At 32.2% G+C, this 22,441-nt stretch overlaps 5 long non-coding RNA genes across 6 annotated transcripts; 2 read left to right on the top strand and 3 right to left on the bottom strand.

Moving 5' to 3' along the window:
- Positions 1-1,518: 1,518 nt before the first annotated feature.
- Positions 1,519-7,552, bottom strand: LOC141460176 (uncharacterized). 2 transcript variants are annotated; one of them, XR_012461773.1, is made up of 3 exons: positions 5,875-5,894; positions 2,577-4,865; positions 1,519-1,835 (listed from the first exon to the last, which is right to left on the bottom strand). It is a non-coding gene; the product is annotated as an uncharacterized lncRNA (long non-coding RNA). The 2 variants fall into 2 exon arrangements; XR_012461772.1 differs by having other exon boundaries at positions 2,577-7,552.
- Positions 7,553-7,689: 137 nt separating this feature from the next.
- LOC141460178 (uncharacterized) lies at positions 7,690-9,671 on the top strand. Its single transcript, XR_012461775.1, has 2 exons — positions 7,690-8,292; positions 8,545-9,671. It is a non-coding gene; the product is annotated as an uncharacterized lncRNA (long non-coding RNA).
- LOC141460177 (uncharacterized) lies at positions 9,566-10,464 on the bottom strand. The gene is made up of 2 exons (XR_012461774.1): positions 9,783-10,464; positions 9,566-9,705 (listed from the first exon to the last, which is right to left on the bottom strand). It is a non-coding gene; the product is annotated as an uncharacterized lncRNA (long non-coding RNA).
- A 6,110-nt stretch (positions 10,465-16,574) lies between these two features.
- LOC141460514 (uncharacterized) lies at positions 16,575-22,095 on the top strand. Its single transcript, XR_012462100.1, has 2 exons — positions 16,575-17,086; positions 18,709-22,095. It is a non-coding gene; the product is annotated as an uncharacterized lncRNA (long non-coding RNA).
- On the bottom strand, positions 17,610-18,714 carry LOC141460515 (uncharacterized). The gene is made up of 3 exons (XR_012462101.1): positions 18,591-18,714; positions 18,163-18,291; positions 17,610-18,071 (listed from the first exon to the last, which is right to left on the bottom strand). It is a non-coding gene; the product is annotated as an uncharacterized lncRNA (long non-coding RNA).
- Positions 22,096-22,441: the final 346 nt, after the last annotated feature.

The following is a 22,441-nucleotide window of genomic DNA, read 5'->3' as shown; positions in this document are numbered from 1 at the left end:
TCTCAATGAATTGTTAACTGACATAGACTGAATACTACTTAATAATACAAATAATAATAATGTGGCACAACAATACATTTAGTGCTTTTACCGCTCATTACTTAGATGAATATATTCTAACCGTGGCCTTGGAGAAATATCTTGCCATAAAGTTATAGCTTACCCATCCAGCTACAAGCTATAAGTTGCAAAGATATTATTCCAGCAGTATTATAGTTTGCATCCATTATTAGTTTTCAGCTGAATAATAGTGTTCACTATTGCTTCCTACTGTTGAAACTAGTTAGTGACAAGCCAAAGTGAAGGATGATAGTGGCCAATGAGGTTGAAGAATTTGTTATTCACTCTTCAGCAGATAATTGCTACGGGCATTGTTTACGGTTGCAACAGGCACGTTCCACAGGGTAGTTGGAACATTAAGCATGTAACATTATTTATTTAGAGAATATGGACGGACGCTTTGCACTTATTTTCTACGACTCATTGCAGGATGTAAAAAAAATAACAGCAAATTTGATTAGTTGATTTTTTTGAGTAGCAAAAATCGAATGGCTGAGGCCACATTTTAAAAAGTTCTGTTGTGGGCACCCACAAAGCTTTCTATTAATATTTCTTTTTAAACTCCAAATTTTCGAAACACATCATTTCTTACTCTGATATTCTCAATCTTAAAATGACGATGTCATTTGACTTCACCGCTGTAGAATTGCTGTAAAAAGTATTTTCAAAAAAATAAAAATAAAGTAAAAGTGTTTTCTACAAACAAAGTATTTGACGATCTAGATACGATAAATTGTTTTTCGAGAAAATATTTTAAAAAATATATAATCCTTTGAACAAATTATCATTTACAATAAAGAAATTTTCTTTAATCTCTAAATTTGATACAAATTTAATCTTATTAATAATGTAGAAGTTTCATGGATCAAAATAGCACTTTAGAGTAAAGCGTACCCTCTTTTACTTATCCAAAAATGCTCATTTTTTCGATTTTTTTTTTTTTTTTTGACAAATATTACAATATCAATTTGTGAGGCCAAAATGAGTTTGTAAGAAATCGAGGTAATTTTTAGGAAAATCTCAAAGAAAATAAAAATAATCCAGCCGGCTAAGTGTGAGATTATGAAGCGGTTTTTACGTTTCTTGCCCGCATGAAAGACCTTCATTTTAAATAGTTAATTTCAATTGCTAATCGAGCACAATTCTGTAGGATTACCACTCACACATCGGGATATTAGCGAATTTGCACAATGTTATGCATGATAATTGAAAGGCTTAGTTGACCAAGAAATAGAGGGTTGTACAGCGATTTTCAAAGGATAATAAAGATGTGAAGAGAATATCCTAGGTGAAGTGATTAGCGAAGAAGGAAAATATGTTGTTAGTGCCGAAAAGGAGGGCTAAGAAATGCAAGGATAAGATTTCTTTGTTCTTGACTTTTTAAAAAACAGTTCTCTCTAATTTACTTCATTTTTTCTGCTCATTATTGACCAAAGTAGCAAGAAATAAAAAGAATACTTATTTTATTTAATAAATTATTTTATTATTTTTTGCATAAAATAAATAGATAAATACTTAAAAACTTTAAATTTCAGTTATTTACAATTATTTACAAAATTCACAAAATCCCAAATTTAATTCGTCATATTATGCATATGCCTTATAGAGGTAGTGATGTTTGGTCTTGGATGATCAGATGATGGTGGAAATGATAAGGTTTTCTTGGTTTTGATGATCTTGCCAATTTGGCCGTTTGATGCAGGTTGTACTCTCCAATAGACAGTTTCAACAGCTCGTCCTCCTACTACGTATCGGCTGCATGATCCAATCAACATCTGTAATGAAGGAATGAACAAAATACTTGTGAAAACAACTAAAAATTGGTGGCATTTATTGTTTTAGTATTGTATAAATCAAAATTTTGGATTGAAGATATATACAAAACAGCTAACAGTTGATATTAACAATAGTTATTAAATAGGTACTCTATAAGTTTGCCCATTTTTTAAAAACTTCAACGGATTGGTGAAGCGGAAAATCACTTCGCTCAGAATTTTTTAGTCACTTTCCAGAAAAAGAATATATTTTTTAAAATTATTAACTTTGAGAAAATCACTATCAGCGAGTACTATTTATTGAAATGTAATTCTACTAAAGGTAATTTGAAGCACTCTTAAGGAAAAATGACCATTATCTACACAGAAATAACAGCGATTTTTGAAGATTAATCAACTAATGCAGGACAAAAAATTAAAATAAGACAAAGTTGCTTAAAATGTGGTTTTATACGTTGTTTAATAATAATAGTAAGATTTTCATAATGAAAGCTAGCTGGTGCGGAAAACAATCGAAACTTTATCATGATGCAGCGAGGTAACTATCCACAGATCTCATCTTTCATTGGACAGTTTGCAATTCCGAACTCAACTAGGAAGTGATAACCATGTTAGGAAATAAACTCCATTAATGGAAATAACTATTACAATCGAAATTAACAAAAGTGTAATTTGTTAGTAATGGCATAATTAAATTCGTAATTAATATAGTAATAAATGATATTTAAAAAAAATACTTACCTCGCTTGTTAATTGAGATAAGATGTAAATGTTTGTGAATGCAATACTTGACTATTACTGACAGTATCTGCCACGTTCAGTACAAATAATGATTAAGGATTTTAAAGTTTGCTACAGTTTTATACCTCTTAGAGTGACGCAATTATCACTCGCAGATCACATGTACTGGTTGGACTATGTGTTTGCACACTGTTTTCAATCATCTACTTAACGTCACTTCTATTCACTCTCCCCTTGCCACGATTCACGCTTAAAATTTATTATTCCACTCTTAAAAAGGAAAAATAAAAATATTTGTTTATGCTGAATGATATTTAATTTTGTTTACATAATTTTTATTCACTTAATTCCTGGAGATTTCTAGTGATTCATTCTTTGAACGTAGACACAAGGGCACAAGGCAATCATGAATAAAATTGATCAACCTTCTTAGGTCGAGGATTTTTTTTTGTTTCTTTTGTTCTTAAATTTTTGTTTATAGTTTTTGTTTTTTTAAACATCAAGATATCAATAACAACAAATTCTGAATTCTGAAGAAAACAGTATTGTGATTATATTTACGTATCATTTTCTTTTATAGATAATTAGAATGAGAAAATCTCAAGGTTTAGGAAAAATCCTCTAAAAAATGTTTGTTTAAAATTATTATTTGTTTTTATTGATTGTTAATTTTTAAATGAAGTTGTGATTAATTTTTGACATATTGTTTTTTTCTTAATTTTCATTTAATCTGAGGTCATTGGCGCCCGGAGCTTTCTTTAGGGCACTGCCGGCCTCCGGTTGGTAAGCTATAAGTAGTTCCATACTTACGAGGGTCGTTTGAAAAGTCCGTGCAAAGTCAGAGAGATAGCACTATTGGCGCGTATCGAGGTTATGTTTAGTTAGTAGCATCTCTTGGAAGAACACACACCAAGTTTCAGCCAGATCGGTCTATTTCTTTGTGTTTGTCATTCGTTTGAATCGAGGAAGTCGAGTGATTTTCAAATCGTGTGAAGTGTTGCAAGGACGGTTTGCAGCTGTTCCAGAAGAATCCGCAGGACTTTAAGCGTCGTTTCGTCACTGTGGATGAAACATGGATACATCACTACACTCCTGTGACCAAAGAACAATCTAAACAATGGGTTACCAAGGGGGAATCTGCGCCAAAAAAGGTGAAGACCGTTCCTTCGGCCGGAAAGATTATGGCGACTGTCTTTTGGGATTCGCAAGGAATAATCCTCATCGACTATCTGGAAAAAGGTAAAACTATTACAGGTGCATATTATTCATCGTTATTGGACCGTTTGAAAACCGAGCTGCTAGAAAAACGTCCACGATTGGCCCACAAAAAAGTCCTTTTCCATCACGACAACGCACCAGCTCACACCTCAGCAGTTGTGGTCGCAAAATTAATGGAAATAGGGTTCCAACTCGTTTCACATCCCCCCTATTCTCCAGACTTGGCTCCCTTGGACTACTATTTGTTCCCCAATATGAAGAAATGGCTGGCGGGAAAAAGATTTTATTCAAACGAGGAGGTGATTGCAGAAACGAATGGCTATTTTTCAGACTTGGACAAATCCTATTATTTGGAAGGGATCAACAAACTAGAGCAGCGTTGGACGGAGTGTATAAGCCTAAAAGGAGACTATGTTGAAAAATAAAAAAGGTTTACCCCAAAAAATTAAGTAGTTTTTATTTTTGCACGGACTTTTCAAACGACCCTCGTACTACTTGGTGCAACAGTCCTTAAAGTAGGGCCTGGACCTCCTCTATAAATAGCTCCTAACAAATGAAAATCTAAGGGCCAACGCGTTGGATTCTAGTGTACGCGAACCACTGCGTCCTTCCCTCTTATTTTTTTTAATATTGAAATATTCATTCTAGTTAAGGTTTGTGTTTAATTAAATTTTTAAGCTTGTCAGCCACAAAGTTTTCATAATATATAATTAAATACTAGCTGTTGATGTGTATAGTAGATCAACAAATGAAAAAGTAAATCTAAATTTAATGGCAAAATTTTTCAGGAAAAAAAAATTATCTGATAATTAGTTGATCAACTAATTGAAGGAGTGATTCAATTATAATTATTGATATTTACGGAAAATCCTGAATGCTCCTTACTACATCTCTAACCTTACCATACACACTGACCTTCACATCCCTTTTGTCACTGACCTAATAAAGTCTCGCTACCGCTAATTTCACAGCCTCTTAGCTCTCCATCCTAATCCTCTTGTCCAACAACTCTCCTCTTCACACCTTCTCGACAATCCTCCTCGTCGTTTGAAGCGGAAGTGGCCTAGAGATCTATTGTGATTAAATCATTGTGAATGAGTTTCACCAGTGGGTGATTGCTCTAACCATGACATTACAAGTGAACTTGAACCAGTAAGATCAAATTTACTTGATGCAACATTTGTTAAAATAAAGTGAAAAAAAGATATTTAATTTATATTATATACGAAAGATTCATGCTGCATCTAAGCAACAAATTTTTCTATTAGCCGAAAGAAAAGTGTACTCCTCACCAATGAAAAGACATTGGATTTACAGAAACCACGTAAGGCAGTTTAACAGGTAAGGCGCTGAACTGGATGAATAAGCCAGTGAATTACTTGAATACTTCATACTTTAGGGGCAGACTTATTCCTTAAAAGACTGATAGAGAAGTTCAACAGAAGAGTATCTGTAGCAAGTAGAATGTAGAGTACGAAATCAATATTCTAAAACACGTAAGTTTTATTATTAAAACTGCATAACTCTCACAAGAACCAAAGCGCATTGATCATGCTCTAACCAAGAAAATGTTCTAAGGGTATTCTTGAGAATCTAGGCGCATATCAGACTTGGAATAAAAGGAAAGAAAGAGTGTGTAATATGTAATTAAGGGGATACCCTTATTGATAGCTTGTGGAGATTGACTCTAATGTAATAGGGCTGGACAAGCAATAAAATTCTACTGATAGCATACATGAAAACAAATCCGGAGCGATGAATTGGCTAAAACGCAGAATATCGTGTAGGTCGTCTAACGGAAGAAGCTTTAGCTATCTCAAAGAAGTGGGCCTAGCTTCCTCAAAATTTACAATAAACTTAGGTACTTCTTTTTTTTGCAGAAAAGCTGTCCATCACCGGACATTAAGCTGTAAGAGACTCCTGAAAAAGAAAAGATTCAAGGTGTGGCAGCTTGTACACGAGCCGAGCATTTCCTCAAATTCCAGTGACTAGCCATTGAGTCCCTTTCCCTACTTAAAGGCTATCTTGAAATAGTTGGCGCCTATAATTTCATTAACATTATTAAAAAAAATATAGTTACTGTTAGTTTCTTTCGCTTAGAGAGATAAATTTTCAAAGCTAGAAAATTTCTGCCAATCAAAATAATTGTTCCAGGCGCCACAATAACTGGAATGCAAGAACAAAGCTAAGATGTATTGTTGTTTTAGTGGGTTCGGTACGCGATGTAGGCCTTGGATTACACCATTAAACTCCTGTTTCTGTGGCATGCAGTAAGACAAGATAAAAGCGGTCAAAACTAATACGGACCGGCTGAAGACTAAAAAAAATAATAATTAGTTATAATATCAATTTTGTGACGCCATTGATTATTAAGAATAAATGGAATTAAGGGCGAATCTAAATTGCGTAATCTTTTCTATATAATTTTCCATTACAGTTATGAAATTATAAAAATATGCAGTTCTTCAATGGAATTAAAGTAAATTTGATTATTATTGCTATGTCTTTACAGAATTTCCCAAATAAATGAAATAATAGGAACAGAAAATGCATTAAATCATGCGACAGTCCAAAGTTTGTTGCCATCACAATGTTGCACCACATCAAAATGTAACCTATCACTTTAGGCAGTAAAAATAAATAAATAACTTACGATATTATAAAAGTAAAAAGTACTTTAATAAAATGTACGCACAAAATTAATTGTAAACCTTGACATTGATCATTAGAAGAAATCAAAATCCAAGCAGATAAGGATCAAACTGGTAAACATGAAATTTATAGGATAATACCAGTATTGTTCAAGGCTGAGGACAGATAAACACCGTCTACTATTGCAACTTGCATTATAGCTCTTATTGTGAGCACCCTACTGGAAGTTTTCTTGTTTACATTAATACTTGAGGAATATTCCGCAAGCCATTTCATTGTTTACTTTATTAGGAAGACACTTTAAAAATTTGATTACCAAACCGCTTATTGTTGTTCATGAATAATTAAAACAATATTTGTTTAACTGATTAATATTTTACAGGTTTGCTTTCATTTTCTTGTTTGCTTTAAGCTATCAATGTGTAAACACTTTTGGTGTGGATTTATTTATTTGCAAATTAATGATTTACGAAGATTTGTAATTTACCTGTTTTTTTCATAATTTCAGTTAAAATCAAACTTCTTGAATATTCCTCCTGTAATTAGTATTATTGGTAATACATTTCATGTTCAAACATGTCATCCTTTTAACTATTTTGAATAACAGAGCCGTTTTCTCTGAGTGAGAACACCCCACAAAATCGCTGTCAGAGGAAAGCTTCTCACTCTTTACCCAGATAAAACTTTTACAGCTACTTCTGAATAAAATATATAAACCTTTTCTTCAAGTATCCACCAATCTTTTATTGCCTTGTGAGGAAATCTGTCGGCATAAGCAGTCTATTTTCCTCAGAACAGCAGAATAATTATCCAGACAGATCTATATCTACATATTTCATTTTGGGAACCCAAACTAAAAGCTTATTTACTTTCATGCTTACTAACCCTTTTTTGAGCACCTCTTAGAGAAGCACGAAATCTAATTCATTTGTTAAAAACATTTTTAAATTTGCAGAATTTATGGTACTCTAAAATGATGAAACTTTAGAATTTGAATACTAATAAATACTAAATTATACATGATTAAAAAACGATGAAAATTAAAAAAAGTTTACTAACTACATTAACGAGGAAATCTAGGCGAGAGTAGTCTCAGAGTATAGAAGCCTGTTTGCGGTTCAAAAGGTTTTGCTGTTCAAGAATTTAACCCACAAGGATAAAATAATAGCCTAGAAAAAGTATTATCATACCTATTGTGAAATGTGCCAGCGAAACATGGTTAGCCAGCAAATAAATAAAAATATTTTTGGGGATTAGGAGAGAAAAGCAACTCTGGTGGGACAACTTGTAACTACGTTGAAATAAGTTGAATTGAATACATTCTTTTTTTATAACAGTTTTACTTTTGAATTCCAAATGTCGACAATTAAACTAACCAAATATGTACTAGGAATTACTCACTTACTTGGGGATTTTGAGTTTTGAAGAAAATAAATTTAAATTGAAATATAAAGAAATGATACAAATAACTTCTGAGTTTAGTTAAAAAGACACTCATGAAAACATTCACAAGGCTACGTATCCCCAAGAGAAACATGGTTTCAGACAGTTCACAAGGCTAGGTATCCTCAAGAGAAACTTGGTTCCAAGAAAAATCTTGCTTTGGACTGTTTGGAAATGTGAAGAAAAAAGATGCAGTTACGCTTTGATCTATCTCAACCTTCACATTGATCAATTATGCAATGCAGACAGATTGCTATTGCAATTCTACTCTTTCCTGATCTAAGTTATCATGTGCAACGGTTTCTATCATGAAAGTTATTACTTACTTCTCTCATTTTTTTTTTAATAATCTAAGGTGTTTCTTACATCTTTTCATCAAATATCCCTTATGAACCAAAATCAGGTAATGCGAGGCTTTTTCTAGTTTGTCAACATTTCTTATTTTCTTGAAACTACGTAAATTAACTGTTATCATTTTAAGAGCATTTATTTTACTAACCTTTATACGGGGTTATTTTATTTGTTTTTGTTTTTATTTTATAATTTGCTTCTAACTTTATCTTGACATTTTCATTTTTCCACGGAAGTCACATAATTGTTTCCTTGTTTTGTGCCAACCTATATACCTACTTATTTGTTTTTTTGTTTTGTTTAGTTCTTATTTTTTCTGAATTCTGAAGAGTCCTTGGTGATGCAGGAATTTCATCCTTTTATTAATTTCAAGAAAAATGTTGCTCGTTATTGCTTTGGAAAGAACTTTTACAAATTGCGCCACATCCATTCCAAATAAAATTAAAAGTCTAAAGGAAGGTTGCTAAAATGTAACAAACCAGAGTGACATCACAAATTATAAACTTTAAACTACTAAAAATGTTTTCTATACAAAGAATTGTTACGAATGAAAATATAGTGGTCTTGAATTTTCTCAACTATTTTTAAGGCTGCAGATGAAATGATTACCAGACTTAAATCACAGTACTTATGTGTAGAGAAATGTAATTGTTTCAATTTAATTAAAGTGTTTTCATTTTAGAATAATTAGGCTGTGGTTAGTTATATGCTAATAAATCAGTAAGGCCAGAATTGATTTGTCATTTCTGTTGATTCAGTCCCGTGGGATCTATCAATTGACATATAACAAATTTGAGAGCAGCTACCTCTCATCCTTCCGAATACCGACCAAAAACCAGTTTCCAAAGGTTTTCAGGTTTAAAGAAACAATTTCGATTTTGAATCACATTTCATTGGATATGTTTTGAGATTCTGATCCCTCGTTCAAGGTCCTATACATAAGCACATCAATCCTCTTTGATCATTTGATCAATTGATACCATCTGGAAATAAACTTAATGAAATTGATTGAAGAAACACATTATTGTATAAATAATAATAAATATTTATTGAGTTACGTATAAAAATAAATATTGATGACTAGAAAAATAGACAAAGATGGACAAAATTCCATTAAAAATAAAACAAATGATTTATATCAACTTCAAAACATTGATTGTGCTCAAAGTCACAGTGAATTTTTTAAATTCAAGTATTAAAATTCTTTTTTTTTCTTTTTTTTTGCACAATTATTTAGATTAAAAAGAACTTTTTTCTTTTAAATTCAGTGATTATTAAACTGATTGTTTCTTATGGACGTAACTATGTTCGGTTTAGGTTGATCAGAAGCTGGAAGCGACATGGTTTTCTTCGTCTTTATTATTTTTCCAATTTTCTCTCCATTTTGGGGCTGAATTCGCCAATACACTCTCTGTACGGCACTTTTGCCAACTCCAACATATCTGCTGCAGGAACCGATCAACATCTATGAACAAACATATCACTCAAATAGTAAAAACTAAATTTTAAAGGAATTTGTTTATTATTAATTAAGTTACTCACTGTCTATAATAATGTAATATGAAAAAGAAAATTAACAACTTCGTAAATATTAGAAATTTTAAATAATTAAAAAAAACAACTGTGAAAATGAATAATTATAAAATTCTAATACTCAATGCAGTTCTATATATATGTGCAAATCATATCTATAAAAATTACATCAGTCATTATCTCCCACTCCTAATGTCTGAAGTCTCCAGTAGAGATCACTCCTTTACCATACTTGAGAGATATACTTTTTAAGGTCAGTTAGTAAAGCAATTGCCTATTTTTTACAGATCAGGGTTTTAAATTAGGTGCCTTGGAGGGACAAAAGCTTCACTATTATTATGTTTTATTCAACAAATAAAAATTAGCTACATTATAATTATTTACTCATACTAGTCCATAACAACTGCGCAAAACCTACTCACGTTTTTTCCCCATAATTTTGCTCAATTTCTTTAGCGAATGTTATCATGCTTCAAAATCTTCAGTGAATAGTTAAGATTGAGACAAAAGAAATTACTTACGGTACTAGTATCCCTGGACAGACTCGACGCCTTTCTTAATCTGGCGAGCCAAAAGTCATTTGCTGATCATACGTTAGCATCTTTCAAAAAAGTGGAATGAAATTGTTGTGCCTAATAGAATTAAATCCTAATTGTCCAAGAAGTACTGATTCTCTCTATTAATATTTAGAAGGCATTGAGAGAGTCAATTTATTGAATCTTTCGAACCCTAAATTTCTACTAAATATGTTTCTTAATTTTACTTTCGGAATTTTTGAAAAACCATAACCTCCCCACATACTAAGTTCTACTTGCAGGTCCCAAGTATTATTATTATTATTATTATTATTATTTATTTATTTGTTACATGGGCATAGCCCTATACAAAGGAGTTGCTACAAAAAACAAAAAACAGTACATATACAAAAAACAAAAAGAAAAACTTGTACATCTTACATAGCAAACAAAAGAAAACAATACCAGTGTTATAATTTAAGTAATAATTAATAAAAATCAAAATCATCTTGCGATAAATGAGTTATTAAATATTCATATAAATCAATAATTCATATTATTAGTTAAACACTGTATTATTCATTTAGAATAAATGCCCTCAGTTTTAACACATTTTCCACATAATAGTATAATTTTTTTATATTTTCAGCACTGATATTATGAAATAATATTGGAAAATTAAATTGATCAACTTCTTGTAAAAAACCTAAATATTTTAAACGAAATTGTAAATATATTGGGCAATTTAACAAAATATGGGACAAATCTTCAAATTGGGCGGTGTTACACAAAGTACACTTTTCATTTGGATTTAATGTATATGTATGTAATTTTACCAATACTAATCTTCAATACATATTTAGAGGACAAACGCAACTGAGAGAGCAATCGTATAAATTTAAAAGAAATAGGAAAATTCAAATAATTCTGTGGCTCCTGATCATTAAAAACCAACGCAGAATAGATTAAACTGAAATTGGAGCTGTGCAATTTGCAAAGGTCAGATTCTTTAAGCGACTTTTTATAGCTAACTAAAAACTGTTTCAACTGCTTCTTCAAACTGGAAATATTGTCATTGAATAAAGTATCTGATAGATTTAAAGAAGGAAACAAGAAATTTAATTGTGAAACCCAATTATACTTGGTATTTACTGCATTACGACTTAATTCCAACAGCTTTAGAAAACACAGCAACGGGTATCTGTCGGGCGACATAGCTTTTAATTTATAAATCCAGTTACCAGCAAACTTGAGAAGAAGATAACTAATGTGTACCACACCAAATTCCAAACGCATGGCAAAGTTGGGCGTACAACGCGGTAATCCAAGCAAACGCTTGTAAAAATTTAGACTACATGCATCCAACGTGTTGCTGTACCTGAGCCCCTTATATATGGGCACCATACAATAATACGCTCATCGCAATGGCTTCATTCAGTTTAACCCTGGAATCCCAACAGATTAATTTCGATGCAGCGCAAGTATTTAACACAGTTCCAATAGCCGCATTTGTTTTAGATACCGCATTTTCAGACGCTTTTAGAAAAACCCCAGAATTAGAAAATAAAACCCCCAAGGCAGGTCCCAAGTAACAGTGTAGTCTTTATAATCTAAAGGAACAAGGACTACTTCTATACAGATCTCATTGTCTTCCGCGTATACCAGTCATCTGAGATTACATTGCCCCAATATAATTAATCTACAGAGAAATACAATAAGGTTGACCGTTGTTGCGTAGCTGATTTAGTTAAGAACATAGGGATCTCCCATTTTATTTTTTTTATCCCAGACCCTTTCTACTATTGAATCAAAAGAAATAAATAAATAAAGCTCTTCAGTTCACGCAATCAAAGGGCGTATTTGATGTTTACGATGTTAATTTTTTTTTATTCATGTTCTTATACATTACTGCGATTGAGACAAATTGAGACCACAACAATGGCGATTAATAAATAGTAGCCTCCCTCTTCCCTTTCCAATATGTGTGAAAAGAAAGAAAACAAATTACTTTAAATAGAAAAGCCAAGGGAACCAACTCAAAATTGGGTAGTCACACTGAAACCAGACCGAAATACTCCGACCTAAATTATCTATTTAGAGAGTTTATTTTTTCTTTAACTTCCCATACTTATTTCACACCTGTAGATTATAATTTATATTTGAGATTAGATTAGATTAGATTGTTTAAGACGGGCGGTTCCACCAAAAGGTGGAAGGAACGCAGGCAATCCTAATGCCCATTGTTCCCCGCCCACCCCTCATCTCATAAGAGATACCGGGGTTTAAAAAAAAAAAACAAATCCGGCTAAAAATTGCTAGATGCTAATATAATAAACTAATAAACTAGTAACAGGACACTAGGGAGCATGGCGACTCAATCGCCCAGTGCACTGAATAAACCTTGAAAGTTCTGTTAAAGATTACCAGATGCTACAATCTCCGGTAGGGAGACATTTGACCTTCCGAAGACGAGGAATCTAGTTTTAGAATAAACTGGACACACCTCAACAAAGTGCCGCACAGTTTCATCGGACTCACCACAGCCAGCACAATTTGGCGACCGGATAAGGCCGCGTTTAAAAAGATGATACGCTAAATTCGCATGTCCACTCAACACCTGAACCAGCTGGCGGATCCGGGACCTGCTAAGACCAACCATATCCGTTCTCGACAGGCCAAGGATTTCCTTAGCCTGGCGGCAGTCAGTTCGGGATCTCCACCGTTTCCGATGTTCTTTCAAAATCCACTGCTCTACCTCTGTTCTATAACGTCGATAGGATACAGGGATAATAGGCTGAGGAGTCATTGTTATCAACGCAGCTCCTTCCTTTGCCGTTTCATCAGCAAGTTCGTTACCCGGGATCCCAGAATGACCAGGGGACCAAGCAACCGAAACAGTATTCAGAGCTCCTAACAAATTAAGAGCAACGTGACAAGAATTGACCGAGATTTGGTTCTTACTAGGAGAGACCAGAGCTTTAATTGTATCCTGGCTATCCGTGAAGAACCTAATTTCAGTATCAGCAAATCCCTTCCAGCGGAGTAAAGTAGCTGCCATCTCAATAGCAGCCAACTCCGCCTGAAAAACAGATGCATAATTACCAAGGTCAAGGCAGACGCGTTCCCATCGGAGCCCAAACTGGTATATTTGAGATAATAACCCTAGATTATTCAGCTTGAGGGAGGCAATAGTTTGCCTGTAACGTGCCATTTCATTACACAGTATGGGCTAATCACTTTAACGAGGATTAAATGTACATACATCTAATTTTGATTCCCTGAATGAATAAGATTACAAAACAAGAAACACGAATGTTCTTTACGATTTATTAAAGTTTTCAGCAACTTTCTCTGAAACTATATCAGCGTACAACTCATCTGCCATTAGTTTTTCATTATTTTTTCTCCAAAAAAAAGTTGATATAGAACGGGCCAAGCAAATTATTTTGGCCACCCTTTAAAAAGTTTGTGAAGTTTGCCAGCTGTATAATTTTACTTTTAATGGGTGTTAAGTATTTTCCAAGCTGAGAGAACGTTTTCCTTTTTATAGGTTAATATTTTATTTGTCCTTAATTTTACGATTCAGGAAATTGAATTTAACAATGATTTAATTGGATATGTTTTGGTTCATTTTAAACGCTTCGTTTAAACATTTTGTAAGGAGCATGAAAGCGTAATGAGGTAGGGCCAGGAAGAAAATCACAAGTTTAAAACGTAATGAGGAGTTCTAACAAGAATAACGAGGTCAATGACGAGGATCAATCAAGTCTGTTATTGGAATATCAACCGTGAAGGTTGTTTAGCTGTGCGTCTCTGTTTTGGCGTTTGATTCAAACATTCTCCTTTCATAGATTGCAATTCGTATTACAACACACATTAAACATAAATGAAGAATGAACTTGTTTCTTAATCTATCTGGCCTTAAACTGTAAGGAGAAGTAAGTTCGGCAATGGCCAAAAAAAGTCTTTTCAAAAAAAAAAAATGTATGATTTCCCTTAAGATTAATGAAAGCAAGAGCGTTCAAGTAACTTTCACGCTCAGGCGTCAAACGTGCCCCAGTGTTTTCATCCTCAACAATCCCATCCCTACCTCGAATGTAGTACGCTACCTGGGTTTCTACTTGGACAGTAGACTCACGTGGAATCCACACACGAGACTGAAACGACTACAACTAAACCAAAGGTACGGACAACTAAGACGCATGATGGGACCTAAATCTAAACTAACCACACCTAATAAACTAACTCTCTACAAGACGTTACTTAAAACCCATCTGGACTTACGGATCAGAGCTGTGGGGCTCAACTAAACCTTCCAATATCTCCCGCATCCAATCCTTCCAATCAAAAGTCCTCCGCCGAATTGTAAATGCTCCCTATTATGTCACTAACATCATCCTTCACAAAGACCTAAATATTCCTTTTGTCACTGAAACAATCCATTCACGATTCCTCAATTTCCACAAAAGCCTATCCTGTCATCCCAATCCAACAGCTCAATCTCTTTCCTCATCATCCCATCCTGATAATCCCCTACGACGTCTGAAACGACGTTGGCCTCGTGATCTCCTAACCTAGACCTTTCCACAACTAGAATTCCCGAGAGTGTCAGCACTGGCTGATTTCTCTCTTCCTGCGTCCTTACGGTTGCGGTGTGCGTCGGCTATGCCGGGCAGTTTTCGCATCCTATACTGCACTTCTACTATTAACAATTTGCCTGGTGTATATTTATTTTTATACAGGTAGCAAAGAAATAAATAAATAAAAAAAAAAAAATGATTTCCCTAAGGATTAGGTAGGACCCTTGTGCATTTCTTCATTTTGAGTACTGCAGAAGTGTAGAGTAATAACAGTATAAAGAGTTGTCTAGTTTCAAGCTAAATCGTACAATCTGTACAAAATGCTCCTGATGAAGCCAAAACGTAGAGCAACCATAAAAGTTGTTTTTTTTTTAGAAAAACTATCTCTAACCACAATTGTAAACATCGTCTTGATGTATGAAATCTACAAAAATACATTTTATCTATTTGAAATTCAGAATTACTGGTTAAAATAACCAAACGAGGGGACAATAGAAAATTGAGATGAGATATAATAATTCAGTGGTAGCTCTTCGAATTTAATATTAATTAACTGACTTTCTTTTCTAAGGAAGTCCGCCTCAGACGTTGAGTGGAGTTATCAGGAAAAGTAGGTGATGAGTGCTTAAGTTATGAAGTACTAGTACAAGATGACCAGATGGGAATGAGATGTACGTTTTGGACAAATTGAACGTTATCTTTATGACAGCTAAACCTAATGAGACTATGAAGGAAATAGGACTGATACCCTCCTTTTCAAAAATTAGTAAAAATAGTTCACAAAAGCAAAGATAGCTCCAATCTGAAGTGTTACCAATAAAGTGATAAAGATGAGGTTAACACGTAGCTTTAAAATGTTCCGAGAATTGAAGAAATCAAATATGAGAGAAAAATTTATACACGAATAAAAAATTAGAAGATGTAGGGCATGGCTAACTGATAAATACTTAAGAAAAAAACACTTCACTAAATATTATTTAAATGATGAATTAATTATTTTATTAAATACAGATAATAAATAATTGTGCATAGTATAATTAACTACTTCCTCACTTAACCATTTTCATTGTTCTGTTAGTGGTTGCAACCACAACAAAAATTTAGAAATTGAATTCATTCAAGAAGTCTATTTTTTGTGAGGGAATACAAGCTTTATTTAATGAACTTTTGATACTTTACCAAAATTTTTTATTTTATTTTGGTAGGACAAAATTCTGTTTTGAATTTCTTCATTCATTTTATTTAAACTTCTTTATTGTTTAAAGATTTTTAAAGAGGATGTATAAATACTCGTACATTACTAAATGTCATGTAACGTTGTAAAAGATAAATTCAACTTACTGCTAAGGATTGCCTTAACAAAGTAAATCTAATTTCACATGCAGTAGAGAGAGGAGAAACAGAATCAACTTGAGATGAAATTGAAGACAAATTAAGCAAATAACAAGAAAATTATACTGTTTCTAGTCGTTTAAACATTCTAAGAGGGATCTTCTCCAGTAAAGAGAATTCATATGCAAAGCAAGAGAAAGAGAAAACAAACAATTCAATTTGGCTCCAGCTGTTTTTAACAAATACATTGATTAATCATTTATGTAGGTAAGTATAAATATTTTTAAAATTTCTTGACCATACTTATAAATACTTCTTTGATGCTTGCATGAATTGGCGATTAATTGGATAGGTCTACTTGTTCGCCTCTAAACTTTTCAATGTTACAGATTTGATTGATAATTGTGTAGTTCAATGTATCTTTGATATACATTTTTTTTTAAATTATAATTTACTTCTATTTCACTTGATGGTAATTATGTTACAATCCTCTGCAAAGTAAATAACTAACCAATCTCAAATAGGATGAGAATCTAATACCTTAACCAAGTAATTAAAACAATATTGAAGGAGCAAACAGCAGATTTGGAGGTGGCTGAAGGTTATTATTTTAAACAACATGGAGGAAAGTTAAGAGCAGAGATGTTTAACTAAGAGAGTACAGTTTGACTAGGTAGACCACAACGCCATGTCACTTTGTAGCAGTTAAAGTGTTAACTTGTTCTCTTTAATGTAAGGGAATAGGGGAAGAGTGGGTTGGTTATTTGCTTGTTTCAGACAGTTGGAACAAAATGTGTTTAGAATAGACTTGCAATAATGAAGGGACTTCAGCAGAACGTAAATTTAGTGGTCGCTTTGGAAGTTGCGGTCTACAATTATCTTCTTTGTGAGTTTTACAATTATAATAGATCTTAGATAGATCAAGCACATACGCGTTACTTTCAGAATTGATCCTTAATTTCATTCTTGCTTAATTAGCATTTATCGCCACATTAGCCAACTGAAGATAGTCATCGTGATAGCTAAATTGCAGTTAACTTGCACTTGAATTCATGCACCATTGTCTGGAATACCCTGCACTGCAGTGATTATTGCCATTGGTCTATCTATCTCTGATTCTCATCTGTTATCAAAAAACAGGATACGCTACCTGAGTTCTCAGTTGACTAAGATTTCCTAAAGTTTTTGTTTCTAAATAAGAGGTGCTCAAAAATTTTATTTCCAACTATATTTTTTGAACTTTGATATTCCTATTCAATGTAGAATAAAACAATAATGTCTAATATAGAAGGGATCAGCTGTTAATCAGTGCACTGGAATCTCATGATTCGAGACTTTTGCTTTGAATCCAGCTAGCTGTACTTAGATATTATCTTCCCAAGATCTTCTAACAGCTTACAGGTCCGGTGATGGGCAGGTGGTTCCGAGTGCCAACCGTTTTTACATGAGCTGTAAACATGTAAAAACATTATCTGTACAAGCACCTTGTGAATTGTTAGATGTCCTTCAGCTTTTGACCATCATTAGATTTGAAGCGCTGCTTTTAATTAAGAACTAGATATAAAAATGAAAAATAAAAAAAATCCACTTTCATTCTGTGATATAGAAATTTCCATCTATGATAAAAGTCAATCACTCAATTATGATTGTAATCTTTCCAAAGGAAGAAAACACTTTGTATTAGAAGTGTTTTGCCGTATCCTCACCATCAATATGATGAAATCTAACATTTTTATAAAATTTTAAATAGTTTATTATTTAATTTAAATTTAATAATACAAAATTTGGCAAACACGTGTCTTTTTTAATCTTAAGTACTTTTAATATTGATATGCTGCGTCTCAAATATTAGCCAATTTATGTGGATTTGTCTGCAATGCAAAAAAAACAAACTTTTTTATAGATTTTCCATCTAGTTTCCCTTGGAGTATTATAAATACAATACAATTTTATATTTCTCACCAGGACAAAAAAGAATTAATTACAAATGTGAGATAATTTTAGGTAATTTTGTTTATAATTTCCTTATACCAATTTTATTCTTTCGTTTATGGCTGCATGAATCCTAAACCAAAAAGTTAAGAAATATACCTGAAATATAACATCAGTTAGTATTCTTTAATATGATCATATAAAGGAAGGGAAGATTCAGTTCCTTTAAATTAACAAAAAAAAAAGATTCTCAGATTCTAATTGCCAGGAAAAAAAGTATGCAGCTTAAAAAAAAAACACGGAAAATAAGAAATGTCTTGAGAAATTATATCTCGTATAGGTTTTGGTAGTGCTTAAAAATATCAATAAGTCTCGATCAGAAACCTATGAGTTCAAGCTTTCATGCATTCACGAAAACTGGATTCATTCTCTTTTTGTCAAAAATAATGAAAATATACCTATTTCTCATTGAGTTTCTGCCCTTCATATTTTATATGTCTCCTGAGTTCTTTAAGTTTCCATCTTCTCTTCGACTGGTATATACTTATATACTGTAGTAACAATCTTCCTTTTCAGCTCATTCCTAGCTAAACAGAGGATAGTCCCAAGGACGCCTTTAAATTGTATTCCTTTGTTAAACCTTGTTAAGTGGTGGCAGCAATGTTGAATAATAGAAGAATACATATAGAAGACTTCTGTATTAAAACGCACAGATGTTGATACATTATAAAAAAAAAAATAAAGAAAAGAAAAACCATAAGCTTTTTCAATTCTTCACATCTGTCAATAAACATCATATTTTTATTTGGATTTATTAGTGGACATCGCTGTTGTTTGTACAAGATCACAGCTCTTGCCTTCTTCAATTCTCTTCCCCAAATATTCTTTTTTCTTTTTGTTTTGTTTTTTTTATTCAGCTGCAAACCTCAATTTTCTAGCCTCTATCAGTAATTAGTTGTTTTTTTGACTGACCGAGCGGTAAGTTAATGGGAGGGAAATGTAACGCTTGAAAAATATTGCAGTATTGTAGTATTGTATAAAAATACTATTACTTTGCAGTAAATAGCTAAACCTCTCATTTCACTCATGTGACTATACACACACTATACATATATATTTTTAATTGTTGGGTCAAATGCACAATCTAACCGCTTATCTTCAAGAGTGCAGTGCTATCTTTTACCCACATTTTTACTGTTTATTGTAGAGGATTGCAAGGTATTACAACATAAATCGGTTCTGAAATTGGTGTGAAATTAGCTCGTTTCTAATTAATTGAGGTAAATACTGTAAAAGGTTTTTCAATAGGATCGAAGGAAATTAAATAGCCTTTATATATATTATTACTTTATCATAACCAATACACACATTCCCGTACATTACTTAAGAGTATTTATTCTTGACTTATATAAGTGAAAGGATAGTAACTTTTGTGATATTTTTGTCACTCACTTTTGAGAGTCATTAACATTGAAGGAAACTTACGTTGGAAAGATAAGTTATAAACTTAGAACATTTATAGAAAGAACTACATTAACTTCAGGTTTAAAAGAAAAATAATAAATGTTCCAAATTATTATCCATTCTAGCTTCTGATAATCATTTCCAAAGTTGTACCAATCTATCTCTCATTTAATAAATTTGAAGTTACATCCTTTACTCAAGGTACCTAAAAAGCAAATATTTCTTTAAAAACCCTTTTTCACAAATCTGAAAATACAGCTCTGTTAATAAATATAAATCGTAAAGTAAACTCAGACGTAAAAAATTTAAAGAAATTTTACGATTTGAAGTAACGATTATGTAATCCTATTTAACTGCAATTCAAATTAAGTGAGTATTTATTTGAATGTAATGTTCACGTGCTTTTGGCATGCCATCATGTTATTCGTTTTACGAGCTGTCCGTTCCATCCTCATAAAATATTCCATTGAAGTAAACAACTAATTGAAGTATGTTTTTTTTTTGTTTTTACTAAGAATTGAAATAAATCTGTAGAGATATTTAAAAGTGACATATCTAGCTGTAAATGTTTTTCAAGATTTAGGAAATAAACTGAGTTTCAATGAATAATTATATTACTTAACGAAAATTAGTTAATATTTTGAAATAATTCATCTGCGAGGATAAGGGTTTTATTTGATCATTTATGAAACATTAAATAAGCAAGGTATTGTTAATCAAATTGATTAATTAAATATAAATAACATCGTATGATTTATCTTAATTTTTTTTTTAATGGCAGGTACTCTAAGTTTTTATTTTTGAAGAGAATGATCTTCATTTTATTTACAAGTTTTATGATTAGTAATACACTTGAGATGTCGTTATATCAAGATTCATAGGTCTCTAGAATTACCACATGAAAGTTAGTATTTCATGTGATACCTCAACTAAATCTTCCCTGAAATAAACCACTGGAAGAGTGATCAGTCGCTGTTATTTTCCCTGGGAGTTTAGAGGAGCCGCCTAAATTAATTATAGTCCTCCAGAAATTCATTAGTAACTTTTGTTTGGCTGAGAAGATTTCTAATTTTTTAATCAAGAAATCTGAGGATGTTTGGTTGATCATTCTAACAGAATGTGATATAGATGGGAATTTTTTTCGATGTAAGGTATTCTTTTTCGCTGTGAGCAAAATCATTCAATGTTTCATATTTTTCTTTATTAGAGAAGCTATTCAAGCATTAACACATATATTATTTATTATTATTGTTAATTTTGAATTGTTACATTACCTTTTTTATTTGTATTTAATCCACTGTATGACTTGTAAAAAACAGTTCATTAGTTAATTGCTCTACATAGTGAATATTTTTATATTTAAATAGTAATAAATTATTTTTTTTTTTATCTGAGATGATCGGAGAAATGGCTGTGCACAAAAATGTGCAAATTCCTTTTATTGCTCTTAAGGGACTTAAGTCCCAGAGAAAAAAACGATTCTCTCAATCACTAATAGTTAGCATTAAGAACTGTTTGGCACAAACAACAATTAAGCAATGTTAAATTTACCAGCAGATTTTGCTCAATTTAATTTCATGGGTGTTTAACAAAAGAGCAAAGTAAAAAAGCATAAGTCTTCATTAACATGAAACATTTTTCATTAAGAAATTACTTCTACCTCAGTTAAAGGATTGTTTAAATATTTAGACGTTATTATGCACAACGTTCATTTATATGTATATATATTTTTTAAAATACTATTATTAAATTAGCCAAAATAAAATTAAAGTTAAAGAGAAAAAATAGCTGCTTTTAATCAGTTCTGAAGTTATTTTAAAAAGCTATGTCTTTTTCACTTTGATGTTTAGAAATTAAATAATAATAATTATGCCTTTAAACATTTCTTTAAGACTTATTTAAAAGAAAATGTTTAAAATAACTTCATCGTTAACTGTTTAATCTTCTTTCACTAGAAAGAAAATTCCAAATTGGATTTTGTCTGATCTGTAATGTGTACTCGGAGTTGACTATAGTCTATTTCAGATTATACATTTTAAATTTAATAAATTACTATTTTCTGAAAGTTGGACTGAATTTTGGAACCGTTGGGTTGCGATCAAATTCTCTGGACACCCACAAGAAGAAATACCATTGTTCCTTAGGGTGTAAGAGCTAAATTTTCCAAAAAGAAAAAGTAAAAAGTTAAATTACTGCCAGAAAATAGATCATGTAAAGCAGAAATGTTGGCCGAAATAAGATCAAATTTAAGTATTTTGAAATATTAATGATACTAAATGAGTCAAATGTAGTTATGCTAAATGAAATGTAACTCTTCGGCCTTATCAAGAGCCCAACTCTCATCTACAAAAGTTTGTGTTTTATTTGGAATTAAGACCTCCTATAATTATGTTAAATATTATCATAACAAATTCATTGCCCCTCAATGATTATATATTATATTGATTCTTATTTTAAATTATTTGTATATGCGTTATCAAATATACTTTAACTATTTCACTTCTCTATAATGAACTGTAAAAAATACCCCAGAAACCCCTTAATCTTAAGTAATGTATTAATTATTCTATTTTTTTTTTTTTTTTTTTTGGCGCATCAACAGCTGAGGTCATTAGCGCCCGGAGCTTTTTCCAGTGCACTGCCGGCCTCCGGACAGTGTTCTCTCGTTACAGACAACACTGTCCATCACCGGACAGTGAGCTGTAAGAAGCTCCTAGGAAGAGAAAATCTAAGGGTCAGCTGCTGGATTCGAACCCGGGACCTCCGCGTGGGAGTCCAGTATGCTAACCTCATAGCTAATCCCTTCCCTTATTAATTATTCTATTAATGTATTAATTGTTCTAAA

The sequence above is a fragment of the Rhodnius prolixus genome, unplaced genomic scaffold (genome assembly GCF_049639745.1).
Source record: "Rhodnius prolixus isolate KJV_2025 unplaced genomic scaffold, Rpr scaffold_6, whole genome shotgun sequence".
NCBI lineage: Eukaryota > Metazoa > Arthropoda > Insecta > Hemiptera > Reduviidae > Rhodnius > Rhodnius prolixus.
This window is presented reverse-complemented; position numbering and strand designations above follow the sequence as displayed.